The sequence below is a fragment of the Lissotriton vulgaris genome, chromosome 9 (genome assembly GCF_964263255.1).
Source record: "Lissotriton vulgaris chromosome 9, aLisVul1.2, whole genome shotgun sequence".
NCBI lineage: Eukaryota > Metazoa > Chordata > Amphibia > Caudata > Salamandridae > Lissotriton > Lissotriton vulgaris.
The window spans coordinates 634,163,051-634,175,074 of NC_141697.1; the positions used below are offsets into that span (position 1 = coordinate 634,163,051).

The 12,024-nt window shown below is 49.7% G+C and overlaps 1 protein-coding gene across 1 annotated transcript in view; it reads right to left on the minus strand.

The window, feature by feature from the left end:
• LOC147692003 (cytochrome P450 2F2-like) overlaps nucleotides 1–12,024 on the minus strand; it is an 803,876-nt gene that overhangs the window by 440,735 nt on the left and 351,117 nt on the right. The window lies entirely within an intron of this gene.

The window sequence follows — 12,024 nt, forward strand, 5'->3', positions numbered from 1 at the left end:
TGCTGTGCAGGCTGCCAAAGTGTTATCAGGTATGGTACCTCTCCGGGCGCGTAGGGCGTTACCTGAGCTCGTCAGCTCAAGGCTCAAGGGAGCCGAATTAAGTACAAAGTTCATAGGTCGCACGCTACTCCACCATTCCAGCGTGTGTACCCCAGGAGCATCACGGTGGATGTAGTTTTCTCAAAGCGGGTGCGCTTATCGAAAGTTCAGAAGTGTGATGCACAGTTGCAGGCCAACTCTGGACACCGGTGTTTCTGGATAATTGTCCGTCATCAGCAGAGTGTAGGATGAGTTTTAGGGGTTGCTGTGCAGGCTGCCAAAGTGTTATCAGGTATGGTACCTCTCCGGGCGCGTAGGGCGTTACCTGAGCTCGTCAGCTCAAGGCTCAAGGGAGCCGAATTAAGTACAAAGTTCATAGGTCGCACGCTACTCCACCATTCCAGCGTGTGTACCCCAGGAGCATCACGGTGGATGTAGTTTTCTCAAAGCGGGTGCGCTTATCCAAAGTTCAGAAGTGTGATGCACAGTTGCAGGCCAACTCTGGACACCGGTGTTTCTGGATAATTGTCCGTCATCAGCAGAGTGTAAGATGAGTTTCAGGGGTTGCTGTGCAGGCTGCCAAAGTGTTATCAGGTATGGTACCTCTCCGGGCGCGTAGGGCGTTATCTGAGCTCGTCAGCTCAAGGCTCAAGGGAGCCGAATTAAGTACAAAGTTCATAGGTCGCACGCTACTCCACCATTCCAGCGTGTGTACCCCAGGAGCATCACAGTGGATGTAGTTTTCTCAAAGCGGTTGCGCTTATCGAAAGTTCAGAAGTGTGATGCACAGTTGCAGGCCAACTCTGGACACCGGTGTTTCTGGATAATTGTCCGTCATCAGCAGAGTGTAGGATGAGTTTCAGGGGTTGCTGTGCAGGCTGCCAAAGTGTTATCAGGTATGGTACCTCTCCGGGCGCGTAGGGCGTTACCTGAGCTCGTCAGCTCAAGGCTCAAGGGAGCCGAATTAAGTACAAAGTTCACAGGTCGCACGCTACTCCACCATTCCAGCGTGTGTACCCCAGGAGCATCACGGTGGATGTAGTTTTCTCAAAGCGGGTGCGCTTATCGAAAGTTCAGAAGTGTGATGCACAGTTGCAGGCCAACTCTGGACACCGGTGTTTCTGGATAATTGTCCGTCATCAGCAGAGTGTAGGATGAGTTTCAGGGGTTGCTGTGCAGGCTGCCAAAGTGTTTTCAGGTATGGTACCTCTCCGGGCGCGTAGGGCGTTACCTGAGCTCGTCAGCTCAAGGCTCAAGGGAGCCGAATTAAGTACAAAGTTCATAGGTCGCACGCTACTCCACCATTCCAGCGTGTGTACCCCAGGAGCATCACGGTGGATGTAGTTTTCTCAAAGCGGGTGCGCTTATCGAAAGTTCAGAAGTGTGATGCACAGTTGCAGGCCAACTCTGGACACCGGTGTTTCTGGATAATTGTCCGTCATCAGCAGAGTGTAGGATGAGTTTCAGGGGTTGCTGTGCAGGCTGCCAAAGTGTTATCAGGTATGGTACCTCTCCGGGCGCGTAGGGCGTTACCTGAGCTCGTCAGCTCAAGGCTCAAGGGAGACGAATTAAGTACAAAGTTCATAGGTCGCACGCTACTCCACCATTCCAGCGTGTGTACCCCAGGAGCATCACGGTGGATGTAGTTTTCTCAAAGCGAGTGCGCTTATCGAAAGTTCAGAAGTGTGATGCACAGTTGCAGGCCAACTCTGGACACCGGTGTTTCTGGATAAACACCGGTGTCCAGAGTTGGCCTCCAACTGTGCACCTATGAACTTTGTACTTAATTCGGCTCCCTTGAGCCTTGAGCTGACGAGCTCAGGTAACGCCCTACGCGCCCGGAGAGGTACCATACCTGATAACACTTTGGCAGCCTGCACAGCAACCCCTGAAACTCATCCTACACTCTGCTGATGACGGACAATTATCCAGAAACACCGGTGTCCAGAGTTGGCCTGCAACTGTGCATCACACTTCTGAACTTTCGATAAGCGCACCCGCTTTGAGAAAACTACATCCACTGTGATGCTCCTGGGGTACACACGCTGGAATGGTGGAGTAGCGTGCGACCTATGAACTTTGTACTTAATTCGGCTCCCTTGAGCCTTGAGCTGACGAGCTCAGGTAACGCCCTACGCGCCCGGAGAGGTACCATACCTGAAAACACTTTGGCAGCCTGCACAGCAACCCCTGAAACTCATCCTACACTCTGCTGATGACGGACAATTATCCAGAAACACCGGTGTCCAGAGTTGGCCTGCAACTGTGCATCACACTTCTGAACTTTCGATAAGCGCACCCGCTTTGAGAAAACTACATCCACCGTGATGCTCCTGGGGTACACACGCTGGAATGGTGGAGTAGCGTGCGACCTATGAACTTTGTTCTTAATTCGGCTCCCTTGAGCCTTGAGCTGACGAGCTCAGGTAACGCCCTACGCGCCCGGAGAGGTACCATACCTGATAACACTTTGGCAGCCTGCACAGCAACCCCTGAAACTCATCCTACACTCTGCTGATGACGGACAATTATCCAGAAACACCGGTGTCCAGAGTTGGCCTGCAACTGTGCATCACACTTCTGAACTTTCGATAAGCGCACCCGCTTCGAGAAAACTACATCCACCGTGATGCTCCTGGGCTACACACGCTGGAATGGTGGAGTAGCGTGCGACCTATGAACTTTGTACTTAATTCGGCTCCCTTGAGCCTTGAGCTGACGAGCTCAGGTAACGCCCTACGCGCCCGGAGAGGTACCATACCTGATAACACTTTGGCAGCCTGCACAGCAACCCCTGAAACTCATCCTACACTCTGCTGATGACGGACAATTAACCAGAAACACCGGTGTCCAGAGTTGGCCTGCAACTGTGCATCACACTTCTGAACTTTCGATAAGCGCACCCGCTTTGAGAAAACTACATCCACCGTGATGCTCCTGGGGTACACACGCTGGAATGGTGGAGTAGCGTGCGACCTATGAACTTTGTACTTAATTCGGCTCCCTTGAGCCTTGAGCTGACGAGCTCAGGTAACGCCCTACGCGCCCGGAGAGGTACCATACCTGATAACACTTTGGCAGCCTGCACAGCAACCCCTGAAACTCATCCTACACTCTGCTGATGACGGACAATTATCCAGAAACACCGGTGTCCAGAGTTGGCCTGCAACTGTGCATCACACTTCTGAACTTTCGATAAGCGCACCCGCTTTGAGAAAACTACATCCACCGTGATGCTCCTGGGGTACACACGCTGGAATGGTGGAGTAGCGTGCGACCTATGAACTTTGTACTTAATTCGGCTCCCTTGAGCCTTGAGCTGACGAGCTCAGGTAACGCCCTACGCGCCCGGAGAGGTACCATACCTGATAACACTTTGGCAGCCTGCACAGCAACCCCTGAAACTCATCCTACACTCTGCTGATGACGGACAATTATCCAGAAACACCGGTGTCCAGAGTTGGCCTGCAACTGTGCATCACACTTCTGAACTTTCGATAAGCGCACCCGCTTTGAGAAAACTACATCCACCGTGATGCTCCTGGGGTACACACGCTGGAATGGTGGAGTAGCGTGCGACCTATGAACTTTGTACTTAATTCGGCTCCCTTGAGCCTTGAGCTGACGAGCTCAGGTAACGCCCTACGCGCCCGGAGAGGTACCATACCTGATAACACTTTGGCAGCCTGCACAGCAACCCCTGAAACTCATCCTACACTCTGCTGATGACGGACAATTATCCAGAAACACCGGTGTCCAGAGTTGGCCTGCAACTGTGCATCACACTTCTGAACTTTCGATAAGCGCACCCGCTTTGAGAAAACTACATCCACCGTGATGCTCCTGGGGTACACACGCTGGAATGGTGGAGTAGCGTGCGACCTATGAACTTTGTACTTAATTCGGCTCCCTTGAGCCTTGAGCTGACGAGCTCAGGTAACGCCCTACGCGCCCGGAGAGGTACCATACCTGATAACACTTTGGCAGCCTGCACAGCAACCCCTGAAACTCATCCTACACTCTGCTGATGGCGGACAATTATCCAGAAACACCGGTGTCCAGAGTTGGCCTGCAACTGTGCATCACACTTCTGAACTTTCGATAAGCGCACCCGCTTTGAGAAAACTACATCCACCGTGATGCTCCTGGGGTACACACGCTGGAATGGTGGAGTAGCGTGCGACCTATGAACTTTGTACTTAATTCGGCTCCCTTGAGCCTTGAGCTGACGAGCTCAGGTAACGCCCTACGTGCCCGGAGAGGTACCATACCTGATAACACTTTGGCAGCCTGCACAGCAACCCCTGAAACTCATCCTACACTCTGCTGATGACGGACAATTATCCAGAAACACCGGTGTCCAGAGTTGGCCTGCAACTGTGCATCACACTTCTGAACTTTCGATAAGCGCACCCGCTTTGAGAAAACTACATCCACCGTGATGCTCCTGGGGTACACACGCTGGAATGGTGGAGTAGCGTGCGACCTATGAACTTTGTACTTAATTCGGCTCCCTTGAGCCTTGAGCTGACGAGCTCAGGTAACGCCCTACGCGCCCGGAGAGGTACCATACCTGATAACACTTTGGCAGCCTGCACAGCAACCCCTGAAACTCATCCTACACTCTGCTGATGACGGACAATTATCCAGAAACACCGGTGTCCAGAGTTGGCCTGCAACTGTGCATCACACTTCTGAACTTTCGATAAGCGCACCCGCTTTGAGAAAACTACATCCACCGTGATGCTCCTGGGGTACACACGCTGGAATGGTGGAGTAGCGTGCGACCTATGAACTTTGTACTTAATTCGGCTCCCTTGAGCCTTGAGCTGACGAACTCAGGTAACGCCCTACGCGCCCGGAGAGGTACCATACCTGATAACACTTTGGCAGCCTGCACAGCAACCCCTGAAACTCATCCTACACTCTGCTGATGACGGACAATTATCCAGAAACACCGGTGTCCAGAGTTGGCCTGCAACTGTGCATCACACTTCTGAACTTTCGATAAGCGCACCCGCTTTGAGAAAACTACATCCACCGTGATGCTCCTGGGGTACACACGCTGGAATGGTGGAGTAGCGTGCGACCTATGAACTTTGTACTTAATTCGGCTCCCTTGAGCCTTGAGCTGACGAGCTCAGGTAACGCCCTACGCGCCCGGAGAGGTACCATACCTGATAACACTTTGGCAGCCTGCACAGCAACCCCTGAAACTCATCCTACACTCTGCTGATGACGGACAATTATCCAGAAACACCGGTGTCCAGAGTTGGCCTGCAACTGTGCATCACACTTCTGAACTTTCGATAAGCGCACCCGCTTTGAGAAAACTACATCCACCGTGATGCTCCTGGGGTACACACGCTGGAATGGTGGAGTAGCGTGCGACCTATGAACTTTGTACTTAATTCGGCTCCCTTGAGCCTTGAACTGACGAGCTCAGGTAACGCCCTACGCGCCCGGAGAGGTACCATACCTGATAACACTTTGGCAGCCTGCACAGCAACCCCTGAAACTCAACCTACACTCTGCTGATGACGGACAATTATCCAGAAACACCGGTGTCCAGAGTTGGCCTGCAACTGTGCATCACACTTCTGAACTTTCGATAAGCGCACTCGCTTTGAGAAAACTACATCCACCGTGATGCTCCTGGGGTACACACGCTGGAATGGTGGAGTAGCGTGCGACCTATGAACTTTGTACTTAATTCGGCTCCCTTGAGCCTTGAGCTGACGAGCTCAGGTAACGCCCTACGCGCCCGGAGAGGTACCATACCTGATAACACTTTGGCAGCCTGCACAGCAACCCCTGAAACTCATCCTACACTCTGCTGATGACGGACAATTATCCAGAAACACCGGTGTCCAGAGTTGGCCTGCAACTGTGCATCACACTTCTGAACTTTCGATAAGCGCACCCGCTTTGAGAAAACTACATCCACTGTGATGCTCCTGGGGTACACACGCTGGAATGGTGGAGTAGCGTGCGACCTGTGAACTTTGTACTTAATTCGGCTCCCTTGAGCCTTGAGCTGACGAGCTCAGGTAACGCCCTACGCGCCCGGAGAGGTACCATACCTGATAACACTTTGGCAGCCTGCACAGCAACCCCTGAAACTCATCCTACACTCTGCTGATGACGGACAATTATCCAGAAACACCGGTGTCCAGAGTTGGCCTGCAACTGTGCATCACACTTCTGAACTTTCGATAAGCGCAACCGCTTTGAGAAAACTACATCCACCGTGATGCTCCTGGGGTACACACGCTGGAATGGTGGAGTAGCGTGCGACCTATGAACTTTTTACTTAATTCGGCTCCCTTGAGCCTTGAGCTGACGAGCTCAGGTAACGCCCTACGCGCCCGGAGAGGTACCATACCTGATAACACTTTGGCAGCCTGCACAGCAACCCCTGAAACTCATCCTACACTCTGCTGATGACGGACAATTATCCAGAAACACCGGTGTCCAGAGTTGGCCTGCAACTGTGCATCACACTTCTGAACTTTCGATAAGCGAACCCGCTTTGAGAAAACTACATCCACCGTGATGCTCCTGGGGTACACACGCTGGAATGGTGGAGTAGCGTACGACCTATGAACTTTGTACTTAAAGGAAAAATAGTCAGATATGGCCTTATGAATTCCTTCCTGAAAAACTTGATCTAACAACGAAGTCGCCTACAGCCTCCTTTGAAAAGGAGGGGGAATGCGGGATGGTAGCAGCATGTCAAGAACCACTGGTGAGTGATCTGACAACGTTCTGGGCAAGTGTTTAATCTCTGTAGTCCATGTACAGACCTCTTGCGTGCCTAGCCAGTAGTCAATACGCGACCAGTTCTGTCGAGCGTATGAATGGCATGTACCCTCTCTAGTGTTTGGGTGTCTCAACCTCCAAATATCTGTAAGGCCTAGGGACCACTTGCCATCACGCACTGATACAGCAGCCCTCCGAGGTAGGGAATCTCCCGCAGTCACCCGATCCACTGTAGGATCTAAAACCACATTAAAATCACCCCCCACATATAATAGCCGAGGAAGGCAACTTACAAAGCTTGCTCCAAAGCATATCAAAAAAAGCAGAGTCGTCAACATTGGGCCCATACAGGTTCACAATAATCAGCAGTGTGTGATAAAATGTACCCTGCACTATAATATAACGCCCATCCTTATCTTCCACCACATGCGTCGGCTCGAAGGGAATACCTTTCTTTACCAAAATCATAACCCCTTTGCATATGAAGAATATGAGCCTGCCAACCGTACCCCAGCCCATCTAGTGGCCACATGTGAGACTGCCCGCTTAGTAAGATGCGGCTCCTGCAACAAGGTCAGGTGGATGTGGTGCTGATCTAGATAAGACAGCACCTGCTGTACTTTCTTAGCGTTATTAAGTCCTCGCACATTCCAACTCAACCAAGAAATTGTGGAGCATTTGGGGTCAACAATGTCTAGAGAGTCTATGAAGAAATGTCTGCATCTGCGTCTTGAAAATATACATAATACAAGTCATGTCCTGCTGATATACCATACTCCATGCAATCATAGGAATGAAGTGTTCCCCAACAGTCCCCCCCACCCACTTCGGCATTGAAAGTATGCTGTGCATAAACCCTCCCTAAAACAGAACAGTACATGACCATTAACAGCTGTGTGTCACATTTTATGAAACAGGGAACAAAAAACAGTAATCCCACAGTGGCTCTTGAATGGGCCCAACCAAAACACAGAACCTTTTGGGCAATTCCCTTACTGTGGGTCACTAGTAGCTCCTGGCCCCCGCATAACAGGGTTTGTCGGCATTCGTATATATAGGCTAACCCACCCACGACCCAGCATTAATTAGCAAGGTTACACCACATAGAGCAAATACTGAGATAACAGCGATCTTGAGGTTCCCCACCTAGTCAGGAACTTAAGAAAAACAGCATTTGCATGCAAGGAGGGATGTTCATGTTAACCTGAAAAGTCTTACAGCTGTCCATCATAGTTCAGGAGCGATGTCATCTTCAACAATAAACCCAACATAGTACATACAATAGCCCTACAGAGCAAGAGGGACACAACAGCATAATACTGTACACAGCATAAATCTCATATGTTTATTTCTCTGAGTCATAGTTTGCATCCCTCTCCCTCAGCGTCTCCTGACGCTCGATCCTACGGACATATTGAAACACTTCTTTAGGTGTCGAGAAGATGCGCGCCTTCCCGGCATGTTGAATTCGTAGTTGGGCAGGGAACAGTATTGCTTAGATGTGTAGATCCTGCAGGTTTTTCTTGGCCGCGTGGAATTCTCGGCGCACCTGTTGCACAGCGACGGTAAAATAGGAAAAGAGCTCCACATTCATGTCTTGATATTCAAGTTTGCCTTTTTCCCTGGCCAGACAAAGCGCTGTGTCCCGGTCCCGGTAGTTCAGAAGTCTAGCAATTATGGGACGAGGCGGGGCACCAGGGACCGGTCGAGCAGCTAAGGAACGGTGTGCCCTTTTTACAATGAGCACCTCTGAGAAAAGCTCGGCTTTCAGCAAGGTAGTAAGCAGCGTTTCAACATACAACTCCATCGGCCCGGTGTTGGTGGATTCCGATATGCCCATTATGCGGAGGTTATTTCTGCGTGAACTGGCTTCAATGTTCTCATTCTTTGCTCTGATGACCTCCAGTAGCTTCTCCATGTTAGCGCAGGATGTGCCGATGACCCCCATGCAATCTTCCATGGTCGAGATACGCTGTTCTGCCTCCGCGATCTGTGACCCATGCTTGTCAATCTTGGTTGCCATGGTATCCATGCGCAAATTGAGGGGATCAATTTTGGCGTCGATAGACTCCTGCCTCTGCTGCATGCTTAGCATTAAGCACTCCAGTTTCACATTTACTCCGGGTTTCCTGATTGGGGTCAGTGTCGGAAGCGTTTGAGGCCTGCGATTTAGAGAGTTTCTTAGCTTCAAAATGTAGCTTACTTTGCTGCTTGTCCGTCCGCCCCATAATTAACTACTGTTGCACACTAATGCAATGGGCTAGAGGCATCACGCAGGAAGTAGAGCACAGGAGGCAGTTCCGCCGTGATGTGAACTGAGAGCTGCATGTGTCACTATGGCTCAAGGCACCGTCTCTTCCCAGCACCAGTAAGGGAGCAAGAACTGGCAGCGTGATAGATGGTGCAGCGTCAGTGGCGGATACACAGAGAAAGCAATGTGATTTGGCACAGCAGTGGGGCATAGACCATAATGTACTCACAAGAGGGGATCAGCACCACACATCGCCGCCAATCCCACAATGATGGCCGTAGCGCCCACTCCAGCAAGGTTCAGACCAGCGAGCCCTGCAACCTTGAACGGGCACAGAGGGGAGTCACACCATGCGGTAGCTAGAGGCAGCAAAATACGTAGTTGACAGCAGGAGCTTTGCCGATTGCCAGAGCTTGAAATTGATATCCCCAGTCTCAACATCCATAATAGAGGCACACCTGTGCTGCTGTGAAGGCCGCCACCAACCACTGATCAAACATTGTCCCACATGCAGCCAAATCCACAGCCGCCCCCAAGGAAAGTCACACCGCCAAGGCTGGGCAGGATAGCCGTTCGCACTGATACCGCAATGTGGAGGTCGCCAACTATCGGTAATCAGGAGATGTGCGATGAGCAAAGACGCGTCCCAGAGTCCCGGCAAGCTGCAAAATGCTCAGTGTATCCTGGCGCGCTACACCCAGGGCCGCCGCCACCAGGGACCTCAGCCTCTCAGCCACGATAACGGACAGGTGACACACTGCAAGCGGCTCACCTGGCCAATCTGCGTTCCGAGATGGCAGCCGTCCCGCGTATCCCAGGTTTGCCAATCAGCCAGCCACACACGATAATCCTGCAATGCGTCGCGGAGGGCGGACAGCCAGCAAGCAGGGCAATATTGCCGGGTGGGCTCTGTGCAGAAAATTCACCCTGCCGAAGAGAAACAGTCAGTAGTCTGGATTCTCCAGGCCGCCATCTTGACTCCAGAGAGGTCCGACAAATTACCAGCAGTGAAAAGCTTCCAATAGTTATCACAAAGAACGCAAATCAATCCTCTCTGCGACCGGAATAGCGACTAATTGTTTTTAGCCATGGATGGTGCCACAATTAATGGATGATACGCGGATTGTTGTCCCGACCAACAGAGCTGCACTAAAGTACGTCCATCTTGCTCCTGGGTCTCTAGCACCCCAGCCATCAAAACAATAGATACAACTTCAACCCTTATGGGAAACTAACTGGCTCAAAAGATGAAAAGGGGGATCTTTTTAGTACAAATCCCCTCTGTTCATTCTTCAGATAACGATCGAGTGACTCATTTGACTTTAGACATGATTCTAGAAATCACGCCCAAGATTAGACATTCAATTACTGTACTTTTTGACTCTGGAGCCACAGGTAATTTGGTAGACACAACCTTGGCTCACCACTTATCCTTGCCATGTGAACCTAAGATCAAAAAAGAAATTGTACAAACTGTGGATGGAAGAGTTTTAACCTCAGGATCAATTACTAAACAAACCAAGGCAATGCAATTGGAATTTACTGTAGCCTCATTAAAACATACTGGAACCATCTCTTTCAATCTCATTGGTGCCCCTCAATATGGGTTCATTTTAGGAATGTCCTGGTTACAATCACCTAACCCACAAATAGATTGGGTTCAAAAGAAAATCATTGGACTTTCTGACTTTTGCAAACAACATTATGTTTTGAGTGATTCAGAACAAAAGAAAATTGTTGAAGTAAAGGATTATGCTCTTGCTACTGCAGAAGAACAGGAAACCAAATTGCCCCCACAGTTGAAAAATACCATGAGCTCTTTAATGACAAAGAAGCAGAAATCTTACCTCCTCATCGGGCATGCGATTGCCAAATTGACTTGATACCTGGGGCCATGGTTCCTAATTGCCTTATCTATGCACTGGTTGAAAAAGAGAACAAACACCTGATAGAATATCTGGATAAATACCTGGCCAACGGTTTTATTTGACCTTCTAATTCCCCAGCAGCCTCTCCACTATTTTTCGTGCCAAAAGCCAACGGTGAACTTTGCTCCTGAATAGACTACAGAGCATTGAACTAAATCACGATTAAGAACAAAAATCCACCCCCACTCATCCCTGTTCTGCTAGACAGAGTAAAATCAGCGGTGATATATACAGAATTCAATTTAAAAGGCGCATACCACCTGGTACGCATGAGAGCGGGAGGTGAGTGGAAAACGGCATTTAAAACCAGATACAGTCTCTTTGAATATACAGTAATGCTGTTTGGGCTCTGCAAGGCCCAAGCAGCATTCCAGTTTTTTCTTAATGACATTTTGCGAGAGTTTCTTGACAAGTTCGTCATTGTTTACATTGATGACATTTTAATCAACTCTGCTTCCCACAAGTTACATAAACAACACGTTTCTACGATTTAAGACCAATTGCAAAAACACGGTCTTTACAGCAAACTGACAAAATGAGAATTTCATGTCACTGAAGTAGAATTCCTCGGGGTCATTTTAACTCCTGGAGGGTTTCAGATGGCCCAAAGAAAGATCCAAGCAGTGCTTATTTGGCCAAGTCCGAAAACTGTCCGAGATATTCAGTGTTTTCTGGACTTTGCAAATTTTTATCGATGGTTCATTGCTCATTTTTCCCAGACTATAGCTCCAATTACTCAGCTTTTGCTAAAAATCTTTCTTTTCACTGGAACTCGCAGGCTTAGAAGGCTTTCGGTCAACTTAAAAGAGCTTTTACTACTGCTCCTATTTTAGTCCATGCTAACCCAGAACAACCATATATCGTAGAAGCTGATTCTTCTGATATTGCAATCGGAGCAATCTTATCACAACGAAGTGTAACCACAGGCCAGCTGCAACCAGTCACTTTTATGTCCAAGAAGTTATCTTTGGCTGAAAAGAATTACACAATCGCCGAAAAAGAACTTTTGGCAAAAAAAGAAGCATTTAATGAGTGGAGACATCA